Source organism: Gadus chalcogrammus, chromosome 17, assembly GCF_026213295.1.
Source record: "Gadus chalcogrammus isolate NIFS_2021 chromosome 17, NIFS_Gcha_1.0, whole genome shotgun sequence".
Lineage (NCBI taxonomy): Eukaryota > Metazoa > Chordata > Actinopteri > Gadiformes > Gadidae > Gadus > Gadus chalcogrammus.
The window spans coordinates 10854578-10864715 of record NC_079428.1 but is presented as its reverse complement, the minus strand read 5'-3'; positions in this window follow the sequence as shown (position 1 = coordinate 10864715).

The window sequence follows — 10138 nt, the reverse complement described above, 5'->3', positions numbered from 1 at the left end:
CCCTCCCCCTCTCTCTCTCTCTCTCTCTCTCCCCCTCTCCCTCTCCCTCTCTGGTAGGAGCCCCTCTCCTCCCGTCCCCAGCGGCCCACGTACAGGGCCCCATCTCGGGGCTTAGCAGAGCACCGGCCGGCCCACAGAACTCCCACCATAACATTCACAGGTGCCTCATCTGCATGCTGAGTAACCCTGCTCTCTGTAAAGAGGGTTCCCCCACTGTGGCTGAACAGCACTCCTACACCCTGCTTACATTACCCACCGGGGGCTTTTAGGAGGAGAGGGACAGGGACAGGGAGAGGGAGAGGGAGAGGGAGAGGGAGAGAGAGAGAGAGAAAGAGAGAGAGAGGAGGAAAACGGAGAGAGAACAACAGAGAGAGAGGTATGCTCGTGATGTCAGGAAAACAAATACATGTTCACTCTCGGGAGCACCGTCCTAGAGCACACAATGAACATACCTACCTTGGTCTGGATATACTGCATCTGGAAGTTTCAGCATGGCAGTGAATGCACTCAAAGAAAAAAGCCCGTAGATCCCTTCGCGCAATAAAATCAAATTTTTACAACATAAACATACCGATCTCAATCTTGTGCAAATTATTTGACAGTATAATACAGCCTATCCCGTTGTACGGAAGTGAGATCTGGGGTCCACTCATAGAGGCCCTACATGTGGAATTCTGCCGATCCATATTGAAAGTCCAAACAAAAACACCAACCAACACATGTAGGGCAGAATTTGTGCTTCATTTTGAAGCACAAGAAACCCAGGAACTGAACCCTGACAAGAGTCCCCTGTGCCAGCTGGTCCTTAAGCTAACTAACACACATCAAGCTCAGTCCAGCACTGCTTCCCAAACACCAATTAGAGTCAACAAAATAATTAATCAAGTAAAAGAAGACCATTTAGAGCATTGGACAAACCAAACCTCAAACCAAAGTATAATGAATTCCTATCTGATCCTAAACAGAAATTAGGAATTGGCAGACTATCTCCTCTCTGTCAGAGATGTGAAGCTGAGACAAATCCTGACCAAGTACAGGCTCAGTGACCACTATCTTGCAGTTTAAAACAGGCAGACACAGAAAGGCAGAGAAGGTTGAGACAGAGGAGCACTTCCTTTTGCATTGTAAAAAAATATGACATTTTAAGAGAGAGAGAGAGAGAGAGAGAGAGAGAGAGAGAGAGAGAGAGAGAGAGAGAGAGAGAGAGAGAGAGAGAGAGAGAGAGAGAGAGAGAGAGAGAGAGAGAGAGAGAGAGAGAGAGAGAGGAGAGAGAGAGAGAGAGAGAGAGAGGAGAGAGAGAGAGAGAGAGAGAGGAGAGAGAGAGAAGAAGAGAGACCTCATTACAGAGTGGTTGCCTCAAATCAGCCAGAGATCTGGATAGACATATAGATAGACAGATAGATAGACATATAGAGTGACAGTGATCGATCAATCGATAAATCAATCAATCAGGAGAAGGCTGAGTGATAGATGGATAGACAGATGAAAGATTGATGGGGGGATGGATCAAAGATCGAGAACTCCACACACTACTATCCTAACAATAATTTCCTTATAATATTGGACTTATTTTCAGTACTTTGTTAACTTTCCTTTCCTAACTTTTTAAACTGCTTCGGCAAGGACTTTAATTTCCAAGCCAATAAAGCTTCTCTGAATGTAATGGATGGCTTATGATGTAAACGTTGTGGATATTTCATAACGAATGGATGAAGGGATCAACGATGGATAGATGAATGAGTGGATGGTGGATGGGAGACGAATGACTGGAAATATTGATGATGATGTCAACGGGGATGACATCACTATGCCATAGTGTATATAGCGTATAGCTAGGGGCTGAGGGATGGATGAGGGTTGACAGACAGATCGATAGGAGGGAGACGGACGAGGCAATGGCCGTAAGCGACTGGATATAAACGAATGAGAGAGAGGGAAAGAAATCCGGGTGATTAAACACCATTGGTGGGAACGTTTCATAGATAGAAGGAGCGGGTTGACAGACAGACAGACAGACAGACAGATACACAGACAGAATGACAGACAGACAGACGGATGTAACCACACACAGCTCTCTCTCCACCCCGTGCTCCCTCTCCCAGGGGGAGTCTGGGAGATCTCTAGACAACATCTGCTGTAATCACGGTGTCCTGCGACGCCCCCGGGCCACCTGCCGCCTCCCCAAGCACTCCAACCCCCCCCCCCCCTCCCTCTCCATCCCTCATCCATACCGGCTCTAGGAAGACCTCCTCGTTGAGTCCGTGCTGCTCGTCACCACTCGCTCTGTTCCCTTTGTCGCTGTCCTTTTGGGATTTTTACGCTTCATGATGGAATGAGATGGACGGTAATGCATGGGAGATAGACGGGAGGACATGCAGCTGAGGTTCACGGGCAGGAATCAAACCCGGGTGGCTGCGACCAGGACTGAGCCCTAATGGTACGCGCTGCTCTGTCACAGCCCCCCCTCCAACATGTACATGTTAGCGTCAGACGCTTCCTCCTCACAGCGGTGTTTCATCGACCCCTGACACGGGATGTAAAGAGTTAAACAAGATCGAATGGGAAACAATAAAAGTTGAAAAAGAATGCACAGATAACATGTCGACACACACACACACACACACACACACACACACACACACACACACACACACACACACACACACACACACACACACACACACACACACACACACACACACACACACACACACCATACACCATAAAACCCATAATAATAATAAAAACAGCCCATAGCACTAGCGTACCTAGCTATCGTTGTACAGATTAGTCTGTTTATAATTTCGAAACATTGCAGTTACAGAATACATACCTTCCCTTTGCAGTGGTTGGATACAACTGTGCTTTTATTGTTTATCGTTGAATTGAACTTTGCAATGAAGCTCTGATTCGTAAGTGTTTACATATATTCATCGACAAGCGTATGTTCGTAGTTGTCTGGAAACTTGAAAAGCTTGAGGGGGCTAGAGAAGGTGTAGAGAGACTCAGGGTGTAGAGACTCAGGGTGTACAGACTCAGGGTGTACGGACTCAGGGTGTAGGGACTCAGGGTGTACAGACTCAGGGTGTAGAGACTCAGGGTGTAGAGACTCAGGGTGTAGAGACTCAGGGTGTAGAGACTCAGGGTGTACAGACCCAGGGTGTACAGACCCAGCAGGGTGTACAACTAGTCACAATAGGGAGAGATGTAAACATTATCTGTGTCTTGTACGATAATTCGCCCTCCTGTTTGTTGACGATTCTCTAATCAGCGTCGCTAATCACTCAGAGCGTACTCTCAGCGCGGGGGGCCCGCGGTTCACCGCAGGGGCCCAAACAAACATACAAACACGCTTACCAACCCGCCCACTCTGTTCCGGTAGTCTTCCCTTGAACGAGACGTTACGCTCCGTCTTACAAAGTATATTGCTGTCGCTACAGCTGCCGCTACAGCTAGCTGCTACAGCTAACTGCTACAAGTAATTGCTATGGCTAACCGCTACAGCTAACCTCTACATCTAATCCCTACAGCTAACTACAGCTAACCCATACAGCTAAATGCTACAGCTAACTGCTACATCTAACTGCTATAGCCTCAATACAGCAAACCCTTACAGCTTCCCGCTAAAGCTAACTACAGCTCACCAATGCAGCTTACAACAGCTCCTATCTGTGCATTCGATCCTTCTGTTCCATTACGCTGCCCGCCATCTGTTTGATTCTTAATCGATTTTTTTATCTCTGTTCTGCTGCGGCTCCACCGTTTTATCACCCAGCGTTTGGGCTGCGCCGGCCACTGTTCCACATTCCCATCCATTTCAGTCATTTATAACCTTGCACCACTCTGCCCCAAACCCCCTCTTTCACCAGCCCTCACACCCTACTCCTCCTCCTCTCCTCTCATTTCCTCAGTCTTCCTCCTCCTCCTCCTCCTCCTCCTCCTCCTCCTCCTCCTCTTCTTTCCTCTGTCTTCCTCCTCCTCCTCCTCCTCTTCTTTCCTCTGTCTTCCTCCTCCTCCTCCTCCTCCTCCGCTTCTTTCCTCTGTCTTCCTCCTCCTCCTCTTCTTTCCTCTATCTTCCTCCTCCTCCTCCTCCTCTTTCCTCTGTCTTCCTCCTCTTCCTCCTCCTTCTCTTTCCCTTCCTCTACCTCTCCTCTCTTTCGATCACCACCTTTCGGCTCATTCTGGAGCTCCCTCCTCCCTCTCCCACGGTCCCCTCTGGTTCCTCCTGTCTCTTCCTCCTCTTCACTAACTTATCCGTCCCCACCCACGCGTTGCGCTCCTCATCCCTGCCATCTTTTTTTTTATTACCGTCTTAAATCGTTCCGCTGTGTGATCCCCTCCCACCCTCCTTGTCTCCCCTTTCCTCCTAGCTCCTCCTCGTCAGTGTCTCCCCCTTTCTCCATCCTCCTCCCTCTCATTCCCTGCCTCCCCTTCCTCCCCCTCATCTCCATCCCTCCCCCCCTCCCCCCAGCCATCTCCTCCCCCTCACTCCTCCTCTACGCCTTGGTAGCCCTCCTCCTCCCCCACCTCCTCCCCCACCTCCGCCCCCTTAGCCACCGGAGGCAAGAGACCGCGATCTGACACACCAATATGACACGTCCCCCCCCCCCCCCCCCCCGCACCTGCCCGATATACACCTGTTCCCAAACCCCCACGCGCACCACTCGGCCTAGCGGTGCCACCACGCTAATTAGCAGGGCGCTAATTAGAAGGGCGCTAATAAGCATAGCGCGCTAATGAGCCCAGACCCCAGTGCGCCCCCGGGGGGGGGACTGACAGACCTCATGCTAAGCTAATTAGCACGGCGGTAATTGAGCGGGCGGTGGCGCCGTGGTCAGGCTCGCCGCGGACAGCGTCTGGGGCGGAGGTTTTGGGGCGGGGGGGGGTGACGGGAAGAAGGGAAGGTAACAGGGAACAGAGACACGGAGAGAAGGTGTACTGGTTGTTGCTGGTTGATGCTACTGTTGTTTAGTCGCTGAGTAGACACTTTCAGCCAAAGAGACTCACAGTGAGTTACTTAAGATGCACTTCGTTATGGAGTAGGTAGGGGTTAGGGGGCATGTGGAGGACAAAGTCAGGCAAAGCTATGTCGGTCATGTTCTTCGATCTATAACAGCAAATGTATTCTTTAATGTTTTTCCCAAAATTATATAGATGCATGTTTCTTCCCCCCATCACACTATATGCACACTTTTATGTGAATACATACGCATACAGACTTTATCCGATGCAGTGGGCCTACAGCATTACCTACAAGATCCTCAGAGATAAACTGAAAGTGAATCTGCAGGAGTAGTTACATGAGCAAGCAGGGATGCTTGCAAATGTCCTTATAAAGTCAACATGACGCCAAGATCACATCATGAGATTAAAGTGCGTGGCTCTGCTTGCATCTCTCCAAATAGAGTCAACAGTCTAGTCCAACTCGAACTTGACTTGAAACATCGTACACATAAACATGTGAATTTTTTTTTTCCAGCAGGCAACATATAAATATAGCGTATATAGCGTTTGCTCTGTCCCTCAAGATCCTCCAAGATTAAAGTGAAGTCTTCTCTAATGTTTGCTTATTGATAAAATGATCACTAACATTAAAAACATTAATAAACATATGCTGATGATGAATAAGTGGTATAAGTGTGAGCTTTATCAGCCATGTGCAAACCGACCCCCTAGTGACATCACAAGTGGCCCCCGGATGTACAACGCACAGTTCAGCCCCCCCCCCCCCCCCCCTCCCCCCGGTCACTACGGCCCGCCGGATAGGCCAACAAGCGGAGCCCTGATCAATCCTCCATCATGATTAGTTCCTCGTTAATTAGAGGCTCATCAATTACTCATGAGCGAGCGTTATTGCAAAGCGTTAGCGATTTCCCTCTCTCTGAGTTATGGACCGCGTCGAGGAGGCCGACCGACGGCGGAGAGCCCCGGGCCAATGACAGGGCCGGCCCCACGGCGGGTACCGCCCCCCTAGAGGAGGGAGACGAGAGGGAGAACATGGCGGCTAATGAAGAGGAGGGGGGAGGGGATGGAGCGTGGGTGGAAGGAAGTCTGCTGGAGGAGTTATTCAGAGAGGGAGGGCGGAGCCTACGGCTGCTCGGTTACGGACAAAAGAAAAAATCACAGTCAGTCGCGATTATTCTGGTCAATTTTGAAATTAAGATTATTCAAACGATTTATTGAGGTCGAAAAACACGATGCATTTATTCAGCGTTTCTCGCAAAAAAAGAAAGACTTTGTAACTGAGAACGGTGAAGTTTCCCTTTAAAAAATACACACGTCCAAATCGAAAATTCGAACAAATCGAAATTGTTGTACAAATATGTATCCAGTTGTTCTGCAATTTCTATAAGACATTTAATAATATATATATATATATATATATATATATATATATATGTATACATAAAATAAAATAAAAAAATAGAAATCACAATCAAAAGTCGATTAATTGCACAGCCCTAAGAGAACATGATGCTACAGCTCCTCTCTAAGCCCAAAGAAAAAGGGGATGTTCTTCCCCCCCCCCCCCCCTTCAGCCGTGTTTGTAGTTTTGTTGTTTTGGAGTAGGTCTTCAGATAACCACAGAACACTGGGTTAATGGGTTTAGGTACGACTTTCCTCTCACGCCAACGTTGATCAAAGCGTACAGTCCCAATTGGAGCAAGCGACAAAGTTGCGAGTGTTGCACGACCCAGATTCCCTAACATCCACAGAGGAGCTGCAGGACTTAGATCCTGCACACCGCGTCTCGAGCTCCGCTCCCCCGGAGAAGCTGCAGCGTCCTCTGAAGAACCGTAACTGACACCCCCCTGCTTTGCAGGATACTCCACGAAAAAAAGATAAGGACCTTCTTCCTTCAGGGTAAAACGAAATCAACTGTACGTCACGGTGGACGACCAGAGCAGGGCTCCGAGCTGGGCCCGGCCGAATACGATGAATCAACAACGTAATAGCTTTCCCCCCCCCCCCCCCCCCCCCCCCCCAAGTAATTTGGCCCGCAGATATTCTGCGGCAAAACATCCTTTGTTGTTTTGAGTCTGTGTACATAAACTAGGCCTTTAAATAAGATGACATCAGGATAATTGGCAGATGTTTTTACCCGAACACAGACACACAGGTGGAGGTGCAGAGCCCAAAAAAAAGCTCACAACAACAATTGGGAGGCCGCTGCTACAAAATAAAAAAATGCATTCACTGTCGGTGAATAACCACAGCGGTAGTGCCTCTCCACAAAGGGCCGTCTCCCGTCAACACAACAGAAGGCGGGAGGCCGGAGCGGCGGGAGATATGGACTCAGAGACGGGGCCTAGCCGCGGGGGAGCGATGGCACTCTCCCGCCAGCCACCCCCCCCGCAGCTCAGGGATCAGCGTCCCGTGAAAGGAGGGGGACCGCATCGTTCAAGCGGAGAGGGCTCGGAGTGTGAAGAAGAGGAGGATGTGGTGAGTGAGTGTGAGAGTGATGAGGCCCGTGTGCCGTCATGATGGCGTCACAGGTGAGCGTGGTGCTGTGTTTTGAAGAACAATGTAACAAAAACAACTCATAATACGGATGATGTTAATTGTTAGCTATGCTCGCAAGCAAACTGTGCGTGTGTGTGTGTGTGTGTGTGTGTGTGTGTGTGTTTGTGCGCGTGTGTGTGTGTAGTTGTGTGTAGTTGTGTGTTTGTGTGTGTGTGTGCGTGTGCGCGTGTGTGTGTGCGCGTGTGTGTGTGCGAGAGAGATCACGGAAAAGGTGTTGAATGAATAATATAAAAAAATTCCATATTCATATAATTTGTACTCCGATTTCACACATATCCGCTCTCCCACAAGGTTAGCGTGTGTGGGCGTGTGTGCGTGAGTGTGTCCCTGCGTGTGTGTGTGCGAACGACAGTGAATGACCAGGGCTAAAAGGATCATAATAATCATAAGCCGAAAAGCTCAAAGCCTGCTAAAATACACTGTGAAAAGTTGAAGGCAGAATCCGACGTGAACCTCTCGTCCACAGCAGATGGGCATCCTGCCGGCCAGCCGACCTTCAAAAGGGACCCACGGCGTCACCCCTGATCCCCACACTGATGACGGCCAGCAAATGGACTTTGTTCATGTGCACGTGTGAGGTCTGGTGAGCGTGCACGTGTGAGGTCCGGTGCGCTGCAGCCTCCTCATTGCAGGCGCTGTGGGCGAACTCGGATAAACACACACACACAGCATGCACAATGAGGAGACCGCAACACACACACCTGGCAGCGCACAGCAACGCACACGCCTGGCAGCGCACAGCAACACACACACCTGGCAGCGCACAGCAACGCACACGCGCTGGTGTGTGTGATTGGGTTTTGTTTTTCGTGGGCATTAATCCTCCGTTGTCCTGCTGTTTGTGTTTCAGTCTGGAGGGTTGCTGATTGGTTGTGTGTGTTCGTATGCATGTTAAACCAATAACAACGCATTTGAGGCCGGCTCTTCTGTCTCCGCTATGTATCTATTATTAGATATTTATTCTATTTAGTGATTTAAATGATGTCCAAATCGCCCTAGGCCACAGTGAATTGCTTTGCAGATCCATTTCATTAAGGAGTAGGTAGGGGCCAGGAGGCATTTGACCCTGGGACACCTACAGTCTGTCAACTGTTGACGTCGGGGATTGAGGCCAGGAGTCAGCTCCAGGCCAGGAGTCAGCCACCGTAATAACCGCTAGACAAACCTGCCCTCGATGGCAAACAAAATCGTAACAAACGAAATTTTCCGCCGTGCGAAGCAAAACAAAGAAGGCTGAATTTATGTTAGTGATGGGTTCGCTTTTATCACAGCCATCTTTTGTGGACCGCAGACAAACACAATCACCTCCAGCAAATCCCCGACACGCCCGTGAGTTTAATGCGCCACAAACATGGAAGAAGGGCTGTGGAATGCGTCGTATTTGCATTCGGGCCTCGCCACATCTACGGCATATCACTTCAGAACGTCACCGCCGCAACGCATCGGCCCGGCTGACAGACCACTTCTCCGCCGACCGCGACGCCGTCTCTCCGGGGAATTGTTTGTTGTTATACTTTCTTCCTCTTTTTCTTCTTCGTGTCTCGCTCTCTCTGTCTAATCCTTATCTCCCGGGCGCGAACCGCGCGAGCGCGCTAGCCACAAAAGGCGGTACTCCTTGCGGTTTCGACGCGGGCTCCATTCCCGCGCTCATGCTGCGTGTCACATCCTGCTCGCTCGCTCGAAGAATTGCTATTTCCTGTCTCCACGCTTCAGTGTCAGCGGTGTTCTTTATGGACATGACAGCCGATGAGAAAATAAATATGCATCTAAGGACGACGTTTCTTTTGGCGGCTGGGCACGTTGCACGCATTCCACTCACGCCAGCGACCTGTGCAGTCCTGTACGATAAAGAATAGTCAACAAAAACGGGGATATCAAACCTGGCACTTATTTAACAAGGCCCCAAACAACACACAAATCACTGGAGCAGTTTCACTTCCTCTCAAAACAGACAAGGGGTAAGCTGATCATGCGACCAAGTCTTATGACAGATGGAGCCCTGAGCTGTATATTATACACCATCTCTGATCATGTAAAAGCCATCCCTCCCCATCCCATGCCTGCCCCCGTCCCAACGCACCGTTGGAATGCGTCACAGACAGTGGTTAACCACGAGATACGCACACTGGGTGACATTTAACATCTTTTAAATCGACTGCCGCAGTTCAAAGCCCAAGATGGATTACATCACTCCCAGTGTTCTATCCCTGCTCTATGCTAATTCTGCTTTCACGGAATTGTTATGGGGAAAAGGGCTCTGTGGCTGTAATTGGATTAGGTGGACTATTTACTAGCGCTTCCTCGTTTAGCGGGCGCCTTCATCCAGAGACCCACGTGGGGAATACAGATAGGGCTGATTTAAGAGCAGGTGGGGTTTAGGAGGCCGACGGGCAGGCTGTGGAGATGAAGGGTATCGAACCCTGAGCCTTCTGGGCTATCTGCATCGTCCCACTCTCACGGGTGGAGACGCTCTGGTGCCCCTCTCCAGGCAAGAAGCTTTTCTCCTCCGTTCTCAAGAATTGATTTTGTTCATTCAAGGATTTCGCTTTTCCTCGACTGTTTAGGTCTGAGACGGTGAGACTTTTGTTATCTTCTGATTAGAGGCCAGCGCCGT